This window comes from Gorilla gorilla, chromosome 22, assembly GCF_029281585.2.
Source record: "Gorilla gorilla gorilla isolate KB3781 chromosome 22, NHGRI_mGorGor1-v2.1_pri, whole genome shotgun sequence".
In the NCBI taxonomy this organism is placed as follows: domain Eukaryota; kingdom Metazoa; phylum Chordata; class Mammalia; order Primates; family Hominidae; genus Gorilla; species Gorilla gorilla.
The window spans coordinates 28,088,908-28,110,160 of record NC_073246.2 but is presented as its reverse complement, the minus strand read 5'-3'; the positions used below and the strand labels follow the sequence as shown (position 1 = coordinate 28,110,160).

At 43.2% G+C, this 21,253-nt stretch overlaps 1 long non-coding RNA gene and 1 other non-coding gene across 5 annotated transcripts in view; both read right to left on the bottom strand.

Moving 5' to 3' along the window:
• LOC115931845 (uncharacterized) overlaps positions 1-21,253 on the bottom strand; it is a 211,971-nt gene that overhangs the window by 181,899 nt on the left and 8,819 nt on the right. For 3 of the 4 annotated variants that reach the window (XR_008674828.2, XR_008674826.2, XR_008674827.2), the window contains exon 2: positions 9,010-9,082. This is a non-coding gene — a long non-coding RNA (uncharacterized lncRNA). Of the gene's footprint in view, positions 1-4,325; positions 5,831-9,009; positions 9,083-21,253 lie in introns of those variants that run through there. The other variant, XR_004068282.3, reaches the window with a different exon arrangement.
• LOC115931873 (U6 spliceosomal RNA) lies at positions 10,016-10,122 on the bottom strand. The gene has a single exon (XR_004068300.2). It is a non-coding gene; the product is annotated as a U6 spliceosomal RNA (small nuclear RNA).

The following is a 21,253-nucleotide window of genomic DNA, read 5'->3' as shown; positions in this document are numbered from 1 at the left end:
ACTAGTAGGGTTGTTTTCTGATGTTTTATTTTACCAAGAGAAAAATAGAACTCTCTATGGATTGATGGTCTAGTTTTATTGTCTTAGTAATATATGTATTCATCATTTTTTAAATATGTAAATGTATTACTTAAAACAATAAAACTGTAGTAATTTGGTAACCCATGACTGGACAAGTAAAGAATTATAAAGCAGATGAAAACAGAATACAGTTGGCCCTTGAACAGCATGGGTTTGAACTGCACAGGTCACTTATAGGGGATTTTTTTCAAGAAAAGTTACACCAAGCGTGCCTGCCTCTCCTGACTTCCCTTCTACCTCCTCCATTTCTTCTGTCTCTGCCACCCCTAAGACAGCAAGACAAACCTCTCCTTCTCCTCCTCTTCCTCAGCCTATACAACCTGCAGATGATGAGGATGAAGACTTTTATGATCCATTTCCATTTAATGAACAGTAAATATATTTTCTTTCTTATGATTTTCTTAATAACATTTTCTTTTCATTAGCATATTTTATTGCAAGAATACAGTATAAAATACATACAGCATGCAAAATATGTGTTAATTCTTCATGTTATTGGTAAGGCTTCCAGTTAACGGTCAGCTATTAGTAGTTAAGATTTGGGGGAATAAAAAGTTATATGCGAAGTCTCAGTGCCTCTAACCCCCTCATTGTTCAAGGGTCAACTGTACTTAACCAATGCTCGTAATAAAAACTTAAATTCCAAACACAGCCTTATCCTATGAATTCAATTTGGGAAATTGCCTTCTATCAATGAGAGCCACTGTGCAAATTTTAGTAGATATTGCAACTTACAAATTTTTATGTCACAAATAGTGATAATTTAGGCAACTTCTGTACCACATAAGTCAACAGTAGATTTACCAGCACAGGCGAAAGTTTCACTCCCCTTCATTAACAGCTATGGACTGGTGTTAGCATAAGCCCTTCTCAGGGAGCATTGCAATGGAGAATCCACTGCTGTATGATCTTAGAGCAACTTTGGAACATAGACTTTCAGTTACTTAATTTAAACCTGTGCTTTGATATCATAGTGAGCCTCTGTCTCTACTTTCTGTGCCCCTTACATTTAAGGTCTTACAGATCCCCCCATGCCTTCTTCCCTGATCATTTCCATGTTCTTGTTGCTCTTTCATGGGGATGACTGTTAAAGAACCAAGACAACCTCGCAGGTGAATCAAATGGATGCAAGAATCAGAAATGCCCTCTTTTCTCCCTGTGCTTACATACGTTTATGACTGAGTCCACTATTTAGGAATAGTTGTGTATAGGAATCAAGGCAACATCTTGGTCTTCCTTATTGCTCTATGTGAAATTCTAAATGAGAGCAAAGGCTCTGGAGGCTTGCTTATGTTGGCTGGCATTTGCCCAACTTAAAGGGTTGTTGTGGTACTGGGAGTATTGTGCTCCTTCAATTTGCTTGTGTATGGCTGCCATGAGGTAGAGGCAGTAAACACAGATCAAAGATAAAGATGTACAGCCTTCAAATAGAAAGAGAGGAACTCGTGACTACTGTTGGTGTACATCTCAGAATAAAACGTGATGTGGCTCCTGATGGAGCATCCTCTAAGATCTTAAAGACCTGGAAATAGCCAAATTTTACAGAAGTTCATAGCAACCACATTATCTGTGAAGAAATTGGTACTATTGGATGGCTGAATGGGCTCAGAACATTCTGAACAATCCACAATCCTCAGAGACACACCAAATGTTCCAAAACAACTATTACAGGAGGATTTACGGTTAGATAGAAGGTGTGCCCTTTCCATGAGTCATAGGGTGTTGTTGGGGAAGGATAAGTGCAGACTTGAGCTTGGGGTTTGGGAATATTTTTCTCTAGGCCATGGCATGAGTGGGATAGCATCCTTGAGGCATCAGTTGCCAGCAAGTTTGAAAGTCCTTCCTTTCTTTAAGGGTTTTTTTTTTTAACTTTAATCTGTTTAACCTAGAATCTAATCTATGACACATCTCCTCTATATCATTTTATCTGCACAAGACTTGGCTACATATAGGACAATATTAGAAAGTTCTTAACCTGGGCGCAGTGGCTCACGCCTGTAATCCCAGCACTTTGGGAGACCGAGGCAGACGGATCACGAGGTCAGGAGATCAAGACCATCCTGGCTAACACGGTGAAACCCCGTCTCCACTAAAAATACAAAAAATTAGCCTAGCGTGATGGCGGGCGCCTATAGTCATAGCTACTCAGGAGGCCGAGGCGGAGAATCACTTGAACCCTGGAGGAGGAGCTTGCAGTGAGCCGAGATCGCACCACTGCACTCTAGCCTGGGCAACAGAGTGAGACTCCATCTCAAAAAAAAAAAAAAGAAAGAAAGTTCTTTAGAACTTAATTTTTCTTTTTTTTTCTTTTTTTAGCAATTCATGTGTCACTTTAGAAAGGAGATAATTCATGACGTTTTATTCCCACGCAGCATTTGATGACAAATGAGGCACAGAGATGTTAATGGCTTGTCTGATGCCACACAGCTATCTAGGGGACAGTTATAAATCATTGCATAATCCCATTGGTGAGCTGTATGTTATGCAATTATATCTCTCCTTCTTTGAAGATTCTTTATCCCAGAAGCCCTTATGATCCAGCAACACTAGATTACTTGTACTATGCTTGTTTCTCACATAAGCTGTGTCTTAGTTTACACTTTTCTCCATGCCTGGAAAGCCTTCTTGCCCCACTCCAGCCCCTGTACACCTCCACTTCCTACTCATATCTACCTTTCAGGTAGCATCATTCAGTTACTCCAAGATGAGTTGGGAGCATCTCATCAATATCATATTGTATTAACCAAGTTGTTATAACACTACAACCAGATTGTTCACATTTTATTCTTAGATGTATGCCAGTAGTGTCCACGAGTTCCTCTCTTCATTTTTGAAAGCTGTACGGCTGCACCAGGTGTGGAGGCTCATGCCTGCAATCCCAGCACTTTGGGAGGTCAAAGTGGAAGATCGCTTGAGGCCAGGAGTTTATGACCAGCCTGAGCAACACAGCAAGGCCCTATCTCTAAAAAATAAATAAATAAATAAATTCGCAAGCCATGATGGTGTGCACCTGTAGTCCCAGGTGTCTGGGAGGCTGAGGCAAGATGATCACTTCAGCCCAGGAGTTCAAGGCTGCGGTGAGCTAGGATCACACCACAGCACTCTAGCCTGGACTAGAGAGTGAAATCCTGTCTCAAAACAACAACAACAAAGAAAGTCATACATCTCTATTATGTATGTATGTATGTATGTATGTATGTATGTATGTATGTATTTATTTTGAGACACAGTCTTGCTCTGTCGCCCAGGCTGGAGTGCAGTGGTGCAATCTCGGCTCATTACAACCTCCGCCTCCCAGGTTCAAGCAATTCTCCTGTCTTAGCCGCCCAAGTAGCTGGGATTACAGGCATGCGCCACCACGCCTGGCTAATTTTTGTATTTTTAGTAGAGACAGGGTTTCACCACATTGGCCAGGCTAGTCTTGAACTCCTGACCTCAAGTGATCTGCCTGCCTCGGCCTCCCAAAGCGCTGGGATTACAGGTGTGAGTCACCATGCCCGGCCCCACATCTTTATTTTTGATCCACATTTACTGCCTCTAGCTAAAGGCAGACATACACAAGTAAATAGAAAAAGCATGATACTCAAAGTGTCACAGCAACCCTGTAAGTTGGGCATACCAGATGTTCCCATAAGGTAGCCTACAATTATGACTGCTGTGAATAAAAGTTGTCACTAGTGTCAGGCTCCATCTTGACCCGGGAGAGACTAGAATCCGATATGCCTACTGAAGCTGCCCAGTGCCTACAATAGTACTTGGTATGCAGTAGGTGCTCAGTCATTATTAACTTAAGATTCTTACAGGAAAGTCTTTTAGGGGGATAATGGTACAGTCCTTAACTCTTGATCTTCCCTGTAACAGGAAAACCAAGAGAAGGCTGAAACCTAGCAATTCCACTCCTAGGCATATACTCAAAGGAAATTTTTTATTTTTAATGCCCACACAAAGACTTATGCACATATGTTTACAGCAACAGTATTCATAATGGCCAAAAGGTGGAGACAACCCAAATGCCCATCAATTGACAAACAGACAAATGAAATAAGGTATACCATCCAGTGGAAGAGTATTTGGTCATAAGAAGAAATGAAGTACTGACACGTGATACAACATGGATGAACTTTGAAGACATTATGTTAAGTGAAAGAAGCCAGTCACAAAAGACCACATAATGTATGATTCCATTTATATAAAATACCCAGAACAAGGAAATCTACAGAGAAAGAATGTAGATTAGTGGTTGCGTAGGGCTGGGGGAGAGAGAAGCGTAGGGCTGGGGGAGAGAGAAGCAGAGGGGTTTGTTTTTGAAGTGATGAAAATGCCCTCAAATTGACTGTGGCAATGGTGGCACACCTCTGTGAATATACTAAAAACTATTAAATTGTACAGTTTAAATGAGTGAATTGTACGGTATGTGAATTATAGCTCAATAAGGTGATGAGAAAGAGTGAAGGCTGAAATATGTCAGACTAAAGGCCACCCATCAGAATCCTCCCAATACTTTCACAAGAATCATGTCAAACTTTTGTTGAAGATGTCCCAGCCTGGCTCTCATTTTTCCTTTGTCTATTTTTAAGGCCCTGAGCAGAATTTACTTAAGACTCAGACTGCTTTAGCCAACTATCACATTGTGATCTCTTCTTTTTTGTCGTATATAATAACCAGCTAAACCAGATGAAAAATCTTTGTCTAAATTGAGTCCACAGTCTCAATACCCAACTAGCATTTATTGAATGCCCATTGGTGCCAAGCCCTTTGCAGATGTCATCCCTAAGCCTCATAATAGCCCCAGGAGCCTCATAATAGCCCCAGGGAGTATGTTGCATTATCCTCATTTTGTAGAGGAGGATAGAGACTAAGCTTAGCTAATAGGAATGATGTCACCATGTGGAAAATGATGGACCCAGGTTTAACATGGATGTGTCTGATTCACAAGATCCGTGCTTTATTGACAAATTATGTACTCAGTCTAGCACAGAAATGCATAAAACCAGAACAAGAGGGGGAATAGAGTGTAGACTGTCTGATAAAGATAATCTGATTCAGTGTTCCAACGTAGAGCAGTGATGTGAGAATCCTGTTTTAAAATCCTGCCCTAATGGCATGGACAATGACAAAGAGTTCGCCTGGGTCTGGGGCTACTCAAGCTGTCTGTTTGAAGAGGGAGCTTTTAAATGTTTTTCCAGCTGGGCGAGCAAAAGAGCATACTCCCAGGTCAGTTTCTTTTGAAAAAGAACTATACTCTCATTCCTTAACTCTAGTTATCAGTTTTATTCTACCAACACTTGGTGTCATCTATGAAGCCATATCTACTTCCCTGCGTCAAAATACCAGATTGCTTCTTTCCCACTCTGAGCATCAGTACGTAGACAGAGAAGCATCCACACAAACTTATTTTTCCCCAGGTGACTTCCTGATTTTTTTCTGCGAACATGTGTAAGGGCACTCTTCTCTGCTGCTTCTCTCTCCATAACATCCTTTCCTTCATATTTCTTGGTGCCCTTTTATCTAGACATTGTCCTCCAACCACCCCCTCTTTGGCAACTTAGTTTCAAGTTATTTCCATGGTAGATTGGTCAGTCCTTTGTCACGTGATCCTCCACAAGCAATGCAAGCCGTTTCTTGCTTATAATAATCTGGAATCCTAGCATCAGGTCTAATAAATCAAATCCAGCTTTGCTACCACTTACATGGCAAGTGGTTCCTCATTTTCCCATCGTCCTTTCTCCCCCAGAGTGAGTAACTTCAACTGTCAGAAAATAAGAAAAGATCAACTCCACACAAATGAAAGCAAGCAGGCAGACTGGATTGTTAAAAGACTGGCATGAGAATACACAGAAAAAAGAAACAGACACCTCTGGAAGCTGATGCTCACACGGATTTACCAGGAAATTCATGCCAGACCAATTTCTATTAGATAAGTGTGGCCCACATGGAATTTTTGGACATTAGCAGAGCATATGACTAAAACTCTCATGATAACTTTTCTGGAAAAGCTATATTGGGTTAAATAAGAACATAATTCTATATAATCATATACAGCTGCCTTAAGATTGAGTATATTATAGTATGTTTGTATTCTGAAAGGAATGTTCTGTAGAAATCATCCAACGTTTGCAACCTCATCACCACCACCTAGACCTGCATGGTCCACTGCACATGTGGTTACCGAGCGCTTGAAATGTGTCTGCTCTGAACTGGGATGTGCTTGAAGTGTAAAATGCACACAAACTTGGAAGACTAACTATAAAAAAACAAGGATGACAAATATCTCAGTAATGTTTATACTGATTGCATGTTGAAATGATATTTGGGGCTGGGTGTGGTGGCTCATTTGTGTAGTCCCAACACTTTGGGAGGCTGAGGTGGTAGGACTGCTTGAGGCCAGGAGTTTGAGACCAGCCTGGTCGACAAAGCAACATGCTGTCTCTATTTTTTTTTTTTAAGAAATTCGCAAAAACAGCAAAAAAAGAAATAATATTTTGCATACATTGGATAACAAAATATACTATTAAACTAAGTTTACTTGTTTCTTTTCTAGTAAGGTCAATAAAAGATTTAAAATTATCTGTACTACATTTATGTTGATTGTGCTGATTTAGACCAGCATGGCAAATCTCCATGTGCCCTTTACCCAATTTGTATTTGCCACCCAAGAAGCCCTAGATTCCCAGCCCATCTCTCACTGCTCATCAGCCTTGAACACTTCTCAATCTCATCCCGTCCCCCATCCCTGCACAAATCCTGAGTGCCTTTCTTTGCACCTGGGGAACCCATGGTCCATCAGTAACACAGTTCCCCATCCTTCATCTCTACTCTGCACATTTCCTCCACATTCTTACTCTAACTCAGTGGTTCTTAAACACATATCTGGCCTGTAATCCCAGCACTTTGGGAGGTCGAGGCGGGTGGATCATTTGAGGTCAGGAGGTCAAGACCGGCCAGGCCAACACAGTGAAACCCCATCTCTACTAAAAATACAAAAAAAAAAAAAAAAAAAACAGAACAAAAAAAATTAGCCAGGTGGTAGTGGCATGTGTCTGTAATCCCAGCTACTCATGAGACTGAGGCAGGAGAATCGCTTGAGCCTGGGAGGCGGAGGTTGTGGTAAGCCAAGATGGCACCACTGCACTCCAGTCTGAGCAACAGAGTGAGACCCTGTCTCAAAAAAAAACAAAAAAAACAAAAAAAAAGCATGTCTGTGTTAGAATCACCTTGGGAGCTTTAAATAGATTGTTCATTGCTCAGGCCCCATTTTCAGAATGTTCAATCAGATCCTTTGGCTACAAGGATGAGGCTTCTGATTTTTTTTTTTTTTTAAATAACTCACCCAGGTGATTCTAACATGCACCCAGGATAGAGAACCACTCATTGGACTAGCCCCAGCTTTCTATCTACTGTAACAGTGCATTCATGCCAGTGAACATAAGTTGGAAAAAACTACACAGCATGCTGATTGGTCTCCCTAAATTAGAGATCACTAACCTAAAGTGGATATTTTAAAAATTATTTTTAGGGACGGGCTGGCTCTGGAGTGCGGTGGCCCACCATAGCTCACTGCAACCTCAAATTCCTGGGTTCCAGGGCTCCTCTGGCCTCAGCCCCCCAAGTAGGTAGCACTACAGATGAGCACCACCGATATGGTTTGGCTCTGTGTCCCCACCCAAATCTCATCTTGCAGCTTCCATAATTCACACGTTGTGGAAAGGACCCAGTGGGAAATGATTGAATTATGGGGGTGAATCTTTCCTGTGCCGCTCTCATGATAATGAATAAGTCTCATGAGATCTGATGGCTTAAAAAAAAAATGGGAGTTTGTCTGCACAAGCTCTCTCTTTGCCTGCTGCCATCCACATAAGATGTGACTTGCTCTTCTTTGCCTTCTGCCAGGATTGTGAGGCCTCCCCAGGCACGTGGAACTGTTAAGTTGATTAAACCTCTTTCTTTCGTTAATTGCCCATTCTCGGGTACGTCTTTTAACAACAGCATGTAAACGGACTAATACAACCACCATACCTGACTTTTTTTTTTTTTTGAGACAGAGTCTTGCTCTGTCACCCAGGCTGGAGTGCAGTGGCGCGATCTTGGCTTACTGCAAGCTCCGCCTCCCGGGTTCACGCCATTCTCCTGCCTCAGCCTCCTGAGTAGCTGGGACTACAGGTGCCCGCCACCATGCCCGGCTAATTTTTTATATTTTTGGTAGAGATGGGGTTTCACCATGTTAGCCAGGATGGTCTCGATCTCCTGACCTTGTGATCCACCCACCTCAGCCTCCCAGAGTGCTGGGATTACAGGCATGAGCCACCACACCCGGCCACACCTGACTAACTTTTAAAATTCTTTTTTGTTGGGATGGGGTCTCACTACATTGTCCAGGATGATCTTGAACTGGCCTCAAGTGATTCTCGCAACTCGGTCTCCCAAAGTGTTGGGATTACAGGTGCAGCCAGGTGCGGTGGCTTATGCCCAGCACTTTGGGAGGCCGAGGCAGGCAGATTGCTTAAGTCTAGGAGTTTGAGACCAGTCTGGGCAACATAGTGAAACCCTGTCTCTACAAAATATACAAAAATTAGTCGGGTGTAGTGGAGGCTGATGTGGGAGGATCACTTGAGTCAAGGAGGTTGAGGCTGCAGTGAGCTGAGATCGCTCCACCACACTCCAGTCTAGGTTATAGCACAAGACCCTGTCTCAAAGTTTTTAAAAAAGGGATGACAGGTGTGAGCCACTGTGCTGGCCTGAAGTGGATCTTAAAAGTTGTCCTGCAATTCTGCCATTTTCCCCGTGTCCCCTCACTCTCTCTATCTCCTAAAGATATAGTCTGCACCTTTTCCTCAAAGCTCCAGGTCCTTCTCCTAAGTAGCCTTTAGTGAGAAACAGAAGAAATCAGGAAGGACTTTCCACAAGCTCCCCCCAACCACATCTACTCACCTCTCTGCATAGGTGCTCATACATATGTCTGCCTTCCCTCATTTCTCAGCTCAGGCCTGCTCAGCAGATCTTTCTGTAATGACCAAAATATTCTTTGTTAGTCCTGTCTAGTACTGTAGTCGCCAACCATATGCAACTACTGAACACTTGAAATATGGCTAGCACAACTGATTTTTTTTTCTTTTTTTTTTTTTGAGATGGAGTCCTGCTCTGTCCTCCAGACTGGAGTGCAGTGGCACGATCTCAGCTCACTGCAACCTCCGCCTCCTGGGTTCAAGCGATTCTCCTGCCTCAGCCTCCCGAGTTAGCTGGGATTACAGGGGCATGCCACCACACCCAGCTAATTTTTGTATTTTTAGTACAGATGGGGTTTTGCCTTGTTGGCCAGGCTGGTCTCGACCTCGTGACATCATGTGATCTGCCCACCTCGACCTTCCAAAGTGCTGGGATTACAGGCATAAGACACCTAGCCCGGCCAGAAAAAATTTTAATTGTCTTCATTTTAAATTAATTTACATTTAAATAGCTATATGTGGCTGTCTATAAGGTAATATAGCTAGAGATGTCAGTCCCATCTAAGACCAACTCCTATGCTTGTATTCTCTGTGCCATTCTCTCTTATACTCTAGGACATTGTTCCAACAATTGTTCCCTCTCCTGCTTTGTTCATTTTCCTTTGTTACAGAATCATTCTCCTCTGCATACAAATATATTGTCACATATTCAATTAAAAAAAGCCTCTTTGCCAGGTGCGGCAGCTCATACCTGTAATCCAAGCACTTTGGGAGGCCGAGGCAGGAGGATCGCTTGAGCCCAGGGGTTCAAGACCAGCTGGGCGATACTCCACTCCCAAGCTGGAGTGCAGTGGTGCAATCACGGCTCACTGCAGCCTCGACCTTCTGGGCTCAGGTGATTCTCCCACCTCAGCCTCCCAAGTAGCTGGGACCACAGGCACACACCACCACACCTGGCTAATTTTTGTATTTTTTTTCCTATGTGCTTCTACAAATATATGAAATGTTTTACGAATTTGTGTGTCATTCTTGCACAGGGGCTGTGCTAAACTTCTCCGCATCATTCCAATTTTAGTATAGGTGCTGCTGAAGCAAGCACTAATTTTTGTATTGTTTTGTGCAGATGGGGCTTCACTATGTTGCCCAGACTGGTATTGAACTCCTAGACTCAAGCTCATAAAAAAATTAGCTGGGTGTGGTGCATGTGCCTGTAGTTCCAGCTACTCGGAAGGCTGAAGTGGAAGGATCGCTGGAGTGAAGGAGGTTGAGGCTGCAGTGAGCTGTGATCCCACCACTGCACTCCAGACTGGGTGACAGAGTGAGCTCCCTCTCAAAAAAATAATAATAAAATTACCTTCTCTTGGTATTTCCCTTTAGCTACCTTCAGCTTTTTGCTCCCTTCACAGCAAAAGTCTTCCCAAAGAATATTTTAATCACTGCTGGACTCAAATTTCTTTCCCCTACTCTCTCTTGAGCCCACTCAAATCATACTTCTGTCCCCACCATTCTGAACTGGCTCTTGTCAGTGTCAGCAATGACCTCTCTATCACTAAATACAATGCAGTCCTTACCTTATTTGACACACAGTATCTGCAGCATCAACCCAGTAATCATTCTGTCCTCACGAAACACATTCTTGACTTGGCTCCTTGGAAACCACCCTCTTTCTCTTCCTACTCCACTCGCTGCCCCTCCTCTGCTTGCTTCTCTTTTTCCTGCTCATCTTAACAACCTCAACATTTCCAAGTACACTAGGGCTTAATCCCAAATCCTTTACTTTGGGGGGGGTGCGGCTCAGGGGGACCGGGTCTCACTCTGTGGCCCAGACAGGAGTGCAGTAGTGCCATCTCAGCTCACTGCAACCTCTTCCTCCCAGGTTCAAGCCATTCTCATGCCTCAACCTCCTGAGTAGCTGGGATTACAATGCCTGCCACCACACCTGGCTAATTTTTGTATTTTTGGTAGAGACAGGGTTTTGCCATGTTGGCCAGGCTGGTCTTGAACTCCTGGCCTCAAGTGATCCACTCACCTCGGCTTCTCAAAGTGCTGAGACTACAGGCATAAGCCACAATCCCCAGCCTCCAAATCCTTCTTTTTGTCCTCATTTCACCCTAAGTGATCTCACTCAGTACCATCTGTATCCTTACCCTGACCACTCCTCTGAATTCTAAATTCATGCATCCAACAGCCTAGCTGGCATTTCAAACTCAAAGATGAGTAGGCATCTTAATCTTAATGTGTCCATACTGAACTCTTGGTCCTCCTCCTTAAAACCCACTGCTCCATCAGGAAGAATAGCTAATGGACGCAGGGCTTAATACCTATGTGATGGGTTGATCTGTGCAGCAAATCACCATGGCACACGTTTACCTATGTAACAAATCTGCACATCCTCCACATGTACCCCTGAACTTAAAAGTTGAAGAAGGAGAAAAAAGCCCGCGGCTCCTACAGTTCTTTCCATCTCAATGAATGTTAACTCCGTTCTCCAAGTTGCTGTGGACAAAAGCCTTGGGTCATCTTTGACTCCTTTCTTTCTCTCACATCACAATTTCAGTTCATCAGAAAATCCTTTTGGCTCTAACTCCAGAATATATTCCAAAACTTCCCTCTCCTCACCACCTTCCACCCTCATGTACATTTCTGCAATAGCCTCCTCCTGGTTTTCTTCCTTCTGTCCTTGCCTCTCCATAGACTGCTTTCAGTACAGAAGCTAGTGATGCTTTTAAAATATGAGCCCAGTCATCACCTTCATCTGCTCAGAAACCCTCACTGGCTCCCCTTCTGCTCAAAGAACTTAAAATGGTTTTCAAGGTCTTATACTATCTGGCCCTTTTCCCCTCTGTGTTAGCTTTCTAGGGCAGCCATAATAAAGTACCAGAGACTGGATGCCTTAAACAGAAATTTATTTTCTCACAATTCTGGAGGCTGGAAGCTGAGATGAAGGTGTCAGCAGGATTGGCTTCTCTGGGGGCTTCTCTGCTTGGCTTATAGATGGCTCTCTTCTCCCTGTGTCATCACATGGTCTTCCCCCTATGCCCATCTGTGTCCTAATTTCCTCTTCTTGTGAGGAAACCAGTCATATTGGATTATGGCCCACCCTAGTGACCTCATTTTAGGTCTTTAAAGACATTATCTCGAAATACAGTCATGTGCTGAGGTTCTGGGGCTTATGGTTTCAACATGTGAATTCCGGGGAGACACCATTCAGCCCATAACGACCTCCCTGACCTCACTTCCTCCCCCTCTCCCACTCACGCCCTCCACTGGAGCCTCAAGGGCCACCTTGCTGTTCTCCAAACACATCAGACTTATTTCTGCTTCAGGAGCTATTCTCTATGCCCAAATCCTCTCTCCCCAAACAGTTGCACGTCTTCCTCCCTCATTTCCTTTACTTGTTTGCTCAGAGCTCACTACATCAGTGAGGCCTTTCCTGATCACTGTATTAATAGAATAGCAAGGCCCCAAGCTCCTAACCATACACAAATTTTCCATCTCCCCATGCTCTGCTTAATTTTTCTCCACAGCCTGTATTGTTATATATCACTTTGTATATTTTCTTATTCACATGCTTGTATTTTTTAAATCTCCTGCAACTTAGTAGGTGCTTATTAAATATCTGTCGAATTGGTGGATAAATAGGATACAGTCATTTTGCCAAAAGGAATACATCCAAAGTTCAGCATCACAAGGGATCCAGCAACTGTAACCTATAAGGCACAGTTTAGAAAAATCAGATATTTAGCTTTGAGAAAAAAAGAGAAGCTTGAGGAAATACTGGATAAGTATTTTAACACTTCTAGAGGAGTGTCCTGTGGTTGAAAGCACAGTCTGTCTTTGCATTTGGTGTTACTGCATGGGGCAGTGTTGGGATGTAAGGACAGAAGTGAAGAGAAGGTAAATTTTAGCTAAATGTAGCAACACAAAAATTCTAGTGAAATGTTTTATTTCCTGAAGCTGGCTCCGGATAATAGAAAATAAGGAGGCAGAAGCCAGATGATTGTCTCAAGAATATTGCAAGAGAGACACCTGCCTTCATGGGAGGATCAAACAGGTGATTTCTGAGTTGAGTTCCAACTCTAAGATTCTAGAAAGACAACCCAACTTTAAATGAGGAAACTGTCACCACTTCCTATAGTATGGCTGGTCTTAGCGCCCCATTGCTTTTATGACTCAGGTCTAGCAAGGTGGCCAGATCCTGGAAGCACCACAAGATGAAACGAGATCTGGAAGTCAGGAGGACAAAGGCCAAGCTTTGCCAATAAATATTCATATGACCATATGCAAGGGACTTCATTTATCTGGCTCTCCAGTAAGTCCTCATCAAATTAAAGACTTGGCCTAAATGACTACTTCATCCCTTTCAGTTATAAACACTGTAATTCCAAATTTTTTTCCTCAACTAACAGGAACTGTAAGAGAGTTTTGAAAGAGAGACTTCAGACAGTCACGGAGGCGAGACACAGTGGCTCACTCCTGCAATCCCTGAACTTTGGGAGGCTTGAGCCCAGGAGTTTGAGATCAGCCTGGGCAACATAGTGAGACCCGTCTCTATGAAAAATTTGAAGAAATTAGCTGGGCATGGTGGTACCCAACTGTAGTCCCAGCTACTCAGGAGACTGAGGTGAGAGGACTGCTTGAGCCCTGGAGGTTGAGGCTGCAGTGAACCATGATTATGCCACTGCACTCTAGCCTGGGCAACAGAGTGAGACTCTGTCTCAAAAAACAAACAACAACAACAACAACAACAACAACAAAACCGACACAGAGTATATATGGAGTGGGACGGGAAAGAAGGTACACTGGCACGTTCAGATTGAAGGAGAGTCATGTTAAGTCACATCGTTCCTACTTTACCAGAAGATTACAGAAATGAGAGGAAAACATCCTCTGGGCCAGTTGTCCAACATCTTGTCTTCAAGCATGTGAAAGGGTAGAGAGCTCTGAGCTTGAAAAATCAGGATGAAACTGCTACTTAATCACAGACACATTACAGAACTGCTTCTCACTCCCAAGGGTCCAGTAAAGCTTCAAGTTGTGCTGTGCTTCAGTTTATGGAGACGAAATCTCACACTGAATGAATATCACTGAAGACTAATTTCAAAAACAAGTCTATCTATGAGTGAGCACACATCACTGTGCTTGCCCGAGCTTCTTTGTTTTGATTGATAAAATGTCTTCTGTGGATGTTTCCTAGGTGCTGAATTACTGAGACTAGTAAGACAGCATTAAAGACTTGAGTTACTCAAGCTTAGTTTCTAATATCTTTGTCTGCCTTTTTCTAGCTTAGTCTGTTTATGGCTTTTGGAGTTGTTTAGAGATTTTGGTAGAAAAGCACCAAACAGGGCCAGGCGCGGTGGCTCACCCCTGTAATCACACCACTCTGGGAGGCTGAGGTGGGTGGATCACGAGGTCAGGAGATCGAGACCATCCTGGCTAACACAGTGAAACCCCGTCTCTACTAAAAATACAAAAAATTAGCCAGGCGTGGTGGCGGATGCCTGTAGTCCCAGCTACTCGGGAGGCTGAAGCACTCAGGAGAATGGCGTGAACCCGGGAGGTGGGGCTTGCAGCAAGCGGAGATCGCGTCACTGCACTCCAGCCTGGGCGACAGAGCAAGACTCCGTCTCAAAAAAAAAAAAAAAAAAAGAAAAGAAAAAAGAAAAACACCAAACAATCTTGATACAACCTGATTTTAAAAATAGAAAATTCCCAGTAGCTCCCAAGTAGTTAAGGCAGAAATGGTACAATCGACTAAGCAAATCTTTGACCTGTTTTCTTATGTCAGTCAAAAACGCATAAATTTGATATTTTTCAGGATTTAAGCCAGGGTAGCTGCTAGTGCTCTAGAATGACCTGAAAACCAGGTGTAGAGTTTGGATATTTGCCCATGTCTAAATCTCATGTTGAGGTATAATCGCAGTGTTAGAGGTGGGGCCTGGTGGGAGGTGTTTCAATCATGGAGGTGGATCCCTCATGAATGGCTTGGGCCACTCCCTTGGTGATAAGTGAGATCTCCCTCTGAGTTCACATGAGATCTGGTCTCATTAAAAGTGTGTGGCAACACCCCCAACCGCTCTCTCTCTCTTGTTCATCACATGCTTGCACCAGGTGATGTGTGTGCTTCCCCTTTGCATTCCACCATGATTGAAAGCTCCCTGAAGCTTCACCAGAAGTCAAGCAGATGCCAGCACTGTGCTTCATGTAAAGCCTGCAGAAGTGTAGGGAAATAGTCCTCTTTTCCTTACAAATTACCCATCTCAGGTATTTCTTTACAGCAATGCAAGAATGACGTAACACAGAAAATTAGTGCTGAGTAATGGGGGCATTGATATAAAGATATCTGAAAACATGGAAGTAACTTTGGAACTGGGCAGAGGTTGGAAGAGTTGGGAGAGCTCAGAAGACAGGAAGATGAGGGAAAGTTTGGAATATCTTAGAGACTGGTTAAATGGTTGTCACCAAAATGCTGACAGAAATATGAATAGTGAAGTCCAGGCCTGCCAAGGTCTCAAATGGAAATGAGGAACTTATTGGGAATTGGAGCAAAGATCACATGTGCTATGCATTAGCAAAGAACTTAGCTGCATTCTCTTCATGCCCCAGGGATGTGTGGAAGTTTGAACTTGTGAGTGATGACCTAGGGTATCTGGCAGAAGAAATTTCTAAGCAGCAAAGCATTTAGGAATTAAGCTGGCTGCTTCTAGCAGCCCAACTCAGATATAGGAGCAAAGAAGTGACTTAAAGCTGGAACTCATATTTAAAAGGGAAGGACAGCGTATAAGTTTGGAAAATTTGCAGCCTGGCCATGTGGTCAAAAAGCTAAGCCCATTTTCATGGGAAGAATCCAAGCATGTTGCAGAGCAAACCACTTGCTAGAGATATTTGCATAACTAAAAAGAATCCAGATGGTAATGTCCAAGAAAATTAGGAAAAGGCCTTGAAGGTATTTAAGAGACCTTTGCAGCAGCCCCTTCCATCACAGACCCAGAGACCTAGGAAGAAAGAATGGTTTTGTGGGCTAGGCCCAAGGCCCCACTGCCCTGCACAGCCTTGGAACACTGCTGTCCATATCCCAGCCACTCCAGCTCCAGCTGTGGTTCAAAGGGACCCAGGTACAGTTTGGGCTGCCACTTTGGAGAATGCAAGCCATAAGACTTGGAGGCTTACACACAGTGCTATGTATGTAGGTGCACAGAATATAAGATTGAAGAATGCTTGGCAGCCTCAACCTAGATTTCAGAGGCTGTACAAGAAAGCCTGGGTGCCCAGGCAGAAACTTGTTGCAGGTGCAGAGCCTCCAAAGATAACCTCTACTAGGGCAGTGACAAGGGGAAGTGTGAGGTTGGAGACCCCACACAGAGTCCCCAATGGGGCATGAACTAGCAGAGCTGTAAGAAGGGGTCCCCTGCCTTCTAGGCCTGAGAATGGCAGATCTGCCAGCAGCTTACACCTTGTGCCTAGAAAAGCCATGGCACTCAACAACCTGTGAGAGCAGCCATGAGGGCTGTACCCAGCTGCAAAGCCACAGAGGCAGAGCTGCCCATAGCCTTGGGAGCCCACCCATTGCTCCAGTGTGCCCTGGATGTGGGACATGGAGTCAAAGGAAATTATTTTGGAACTTTAAGGTTTAATGACTGCCCTGCTGGGTTTTGAAATTGCATGAAGACTATAGCCCCTTTCTTTTGGCTGATTTCTCCCTTTTGGAATGGGAATGTTTACCCAGTGCTGGTACTCCCATTATATCTTGGAAGTAAATAACTTGTTTTGATTTTACAGGCTCATAGATGGAAAGAGATGAGTCTCAGATGAGACTTTGGACTTGGAATTTGGACTTTGGACTTTTGAGTTAATGCTGGAACAAGTCAAGACCTTGGGGGACTGTTGGGAAGGCATGATTGTATTTTGAAATGAGAGAGGGACATGAGATTTGAGAGAGGCTGGGGCAGAATGATATAGTTTGTGTACTTATCCCCACCCAAATCTCATGTGGAATTGTAATCCCTAGTATTGGAGGCGGGACCTGGCAGGAGGTGATTGGATCATGGGGGTGGATTACTCATGAATGGTTTCGCACTATCTGTTTGTTGCTGTCCTTGTGATGAGTGACTTCTCATGAGATCTGGCTGTTTAAAAGTGTGTGGCACCATGCTCTCTCTTGTTCCCGCTCTGGTCACGTGACATCCCTACTCCCCCTTCACCTTCCATCATGATTGTAAGTTTCCTGAGGCCTCACCAGAAGCCAAGCAGATGCCAGCATCAGGCTTCCTGAAAAGCCTGAAGAATCATAAGCTGATTAAATCTCTCTCTCTTTTTTTTGAGATGGAGTCTCATCCTGTGGCCCAGGCTGGAGGGAAGTGGCACTATCTCTGCTCCCAGGCTCAAGTGATTCTCCTGCCTCAGCCTCCTAAGTAGCTAGGATTACAGGTGCGTGCCACCACACCCAGCTAATTTTTGTATTTTTAGTAGAGATGAGGTTTCACCACGTTGGCCAGGCTGGTCTCGAACTCCTGACCTAAGGTTATCTGTCCACCTCAGCTTCCCAAAGTGCTGGGATTACAGGCATGAGCCATTGCACCCGGCCTCTTTTCTTTATAAATTACCTAGTCTCAGATATTTCTTTTTGGCAATGCAAGAATGGCCTAATACACCAAGATTTGTGTTTTCACCTTTTTTTTTTCTGTTTATAACCATGTTATTTTACTGTTTATCTGAGAAAAGAACCTGGCCTATTAGTATTTTTTTTTTTTTTTTTTTTTGAGACGGAGTCTGGCTCTGTCGCCCAGGCTGGAGTGCAGTGGCGCAATCTCAGCTCACTGCAAGCTCCGCCTCCCAGGTTCACGCCATTCTCCTGCCTCAGCCTCCCAAGTAGCTGGGACTACAGGCGCCCGCCACCACGCCCAGCTAATTTTTTGTATTTTTAGTAGAGACGGGGTTTTAGTATTTTTTATCGACTGACAAACTCACCAGAATAAAGTGGGTATTAGGACCTTGGTTCTGCAAGATTTAGGTAACAGAATCTGTTTTCACTGATTGTTGGGAAACAGAAATGATATTCCTTTTAGACCTAGCTCCCTAAACCTTTTCCTCGTTTTGCTTTTTGGTACAATAATGAGGGCTGGCAGGGCTACTTGACACCATTAGCAGTAGACGAATTTTTCAATAAGGACTAACAGAGAAAAACTATGGAAATTCTGATTTATTGTTTGGCTGAGAGAGTTCTCTGTCTCCTTGTGCCCTTGCTCTCCATGTATACTTTATGAGACATTTCAGCAAAGGCATCTCTCAAAATTAATCCCATAGCTGTCTCCTTCAATTCTCCTCCTTGAAACTCTTCACCAATCTTCATAGGGCCTTGGCCACTTCTGGAGGGCCCTCCCACCAGATGATTAAAGGCAATACAGTGAACGAAAGTCTTATTCCGAGACTTGTCTTTGTAAACTTAGTGATCCTTCTTCCTTTTCACTTACAAAAATTTAAAGAGAAGCAGTCTCAAATGTGAATTGAATGCCGTCCCATTACTCCCCCAAATTGGGAAGAAGCTGGTCATATACTTGCACATTTATATAATAAATATTCAAAGACTCTAATCTGGTATCTTCCATATAACACACACTTTAACTCCTATTTTAAACTTTCAAAAGGCTTTTTATGGCATCTTATGCCCTACTTTAAAATGTCTGTCAGCCTAATATTTCTACTTTTTTTAAAATTAATTTATTTTCAAGGTCATGTGTGAAAACAACTTTCAGTGAAAAGAACCCATTTGCTTTGACAAAAATGTACACTATAAACCTTCACTTCTACAAGGGTCTAAAAAAATTCAAGGGTTTGATTCGAATGCTTCCAAACCACATTCCCTAACGCATGCTTTGTGCAACACTAGGAGTTGGTGCAGCAAACAAAAACAAGGAATGGGGAGAGGTGCCAGGCAGGCGCGGTGGCTCATGCCTGTAATCCCAGCACTTTGGGTGACCCAGGCAGGTGGATCACTTGAGGTCAGGAGTTCGAGATCAGTCAACATGGTGAAACCCCGTCTCTTCTAAAATACAAAAATTAGCTAGGTGTGTGCGCACGTAATCCCAGCACTTTGTGAGGCTGAGGTGGGTGGATCACTTGAGGTCAGGAGTTCAAGACCAGCCTGGCCAACATAGTGAAAGCCCATCTCTACTAAAAATACAAAAAAAAAAAAATTAGCCAGGTATGGTGGCACACACCTGTAATCCCAGCCACTCAGGAGGCTGAGGCATGAGAATTGCTTGATCCCTGGAGGCAGAGGTTGCAGTGAGCAGAGATCATGCCTGGGGAACAGAGAGACACTATGTTTCAAAAAAAAAGAAAAAGAAAAAAGAAATAGGGAGAGGGAGTGATGCTACATACTGAAGCTACCTACCCTCTTTAAAATTCAAAATGCAGATTATCATCTTAAAGAATTGTATGCATTTTAAAGTGAAGATATTTGTTTAATTTTGTTTAACCTCTTATTTCTCAAAGTTACTTGATTACAGAATTCTTTTCGGGTATGCATGCAATACCGAGCAACATATGACCGAGCTAGGGTTCCATGGTACACAGTTTGGAACTTGTGCTAGAAAATGTTACTCATTATTTTATAAGAAGTATTATTCCAAGGCATCTATGCATTGGAAAATAATCTTGATATGAAATATGACTCGATCCCTTCTCATACCATATTTACAGGGTATGGTGGTTAACTTTATGTGTCCACTTGTCTCTTAGCCCATCCTGGGTTAAGGGATGCCCAGACAGCTGGTAAAATATTATTTCTGGGAGAGTCTGTGAGAGTATTTCTGGAAGAGATTAGCATTTGAATCAATAGACTGGGTATCAAAAACCCATCCTCACTAATGTGAGTGGGCATCATTCAATTAACTGAGCATAGGAATCATAAAAGAGGTGGAGGAAGGCAAATTTGCTCTCTCTTCTGAAGCTGGGACATCCATCATCTGCTCCTGCCCTTGACTTCAGAGCTCCAGGTTCTTGAGCCTTCAATACCAGCAGCCACTCTTCAGCCCTTCAGCCTCACATGCAAGAATTACTCTGGATTTCCTGGTTCTTCGGCTTGCAGGGGGCACATATCGGAACTTCTTGGCCTTTATAATCTCCTGAGCCAATTCCTATAAGAAGTGTCTTTATATATCTATATATATCCCATTGGTTCTGTTTGTTTGGAAAACCCTGATACACAGGGCTATCTATAGCTCACCCCCCAAGTACTAAGTCTCCAGATAACTATTAGGTTCTTATAAACACAAAATATATATGCTTATTTTGTAATATCAGGTTGTTAACTTCATCTGAGTAGTTTTCAGCACATATGATGGGGATAAGTCATCAGTTACGACAGACAACTTCCAGAGTTACATCACCAATGTTCATCTATCACTCACCTTTGCTTCAAACTTTATGCATCATATTCAAGTTAATTCCTATTGCATGTACTTCTGATTTCCACATACAAAATGAACATTAAATTTATTATTTCCCTCATTTAAAAAAAAGATTTCAGGCCAGGTGCAGTGGCTCATGCCTGCAATCACAGCACTTTGGGAGGCTGAGGCGGGTGGATCACTTGAGGCCAGGAGTTCAAGACCAGCCTAGGCAACATGATGAAACTCCTATCTCTACTAAAAATACAAAATACAAAAAAAAAAAAAAAAAAAATTAGCCAGGCGTATGTGTGCCTGCAATCCCACCCCTACTCAGGAGGCTGAGGCAGGAGGATAGCTTGAGTTCTGGAGGTGAGGTTGCAGTGAGCCAAGATCATGCCACTGTACTCCAGCCTGGGCAAGACAGCAAGACTGAGACTCTGTCTCAAAAAAAAAAAAAAAAAAAGTTTTCAAATCACTTTTTCTCCTTTGCAGTTCAGCATTGTCACTAAAGGTGTCCAGGTTAGACAGAACTGGGTACAAACCCTCCTTTCTCTTCCCCTTACCCTTTCACCTCTTCATTTGTGACATGCAATGTTAACCCAATACAACTCATGAGTATTCAGAGATCCCGTCTGTATACGTCCTCAGCTTGACACACTGTAATCCTTAGGCATCCTTATTAGTAATAAGGTGTCCTTGTGTGATTTTTTCACAAACTTTTCACAGACCCTATCTATGGTCATTCCTGGAACCTCTGGCACATTCTTCTTCCTTCTCTTTCCAATCTCAACTTTTTCATCCTCTGAATCTCCCTATACTTTCCCCGTGGACAAGCCT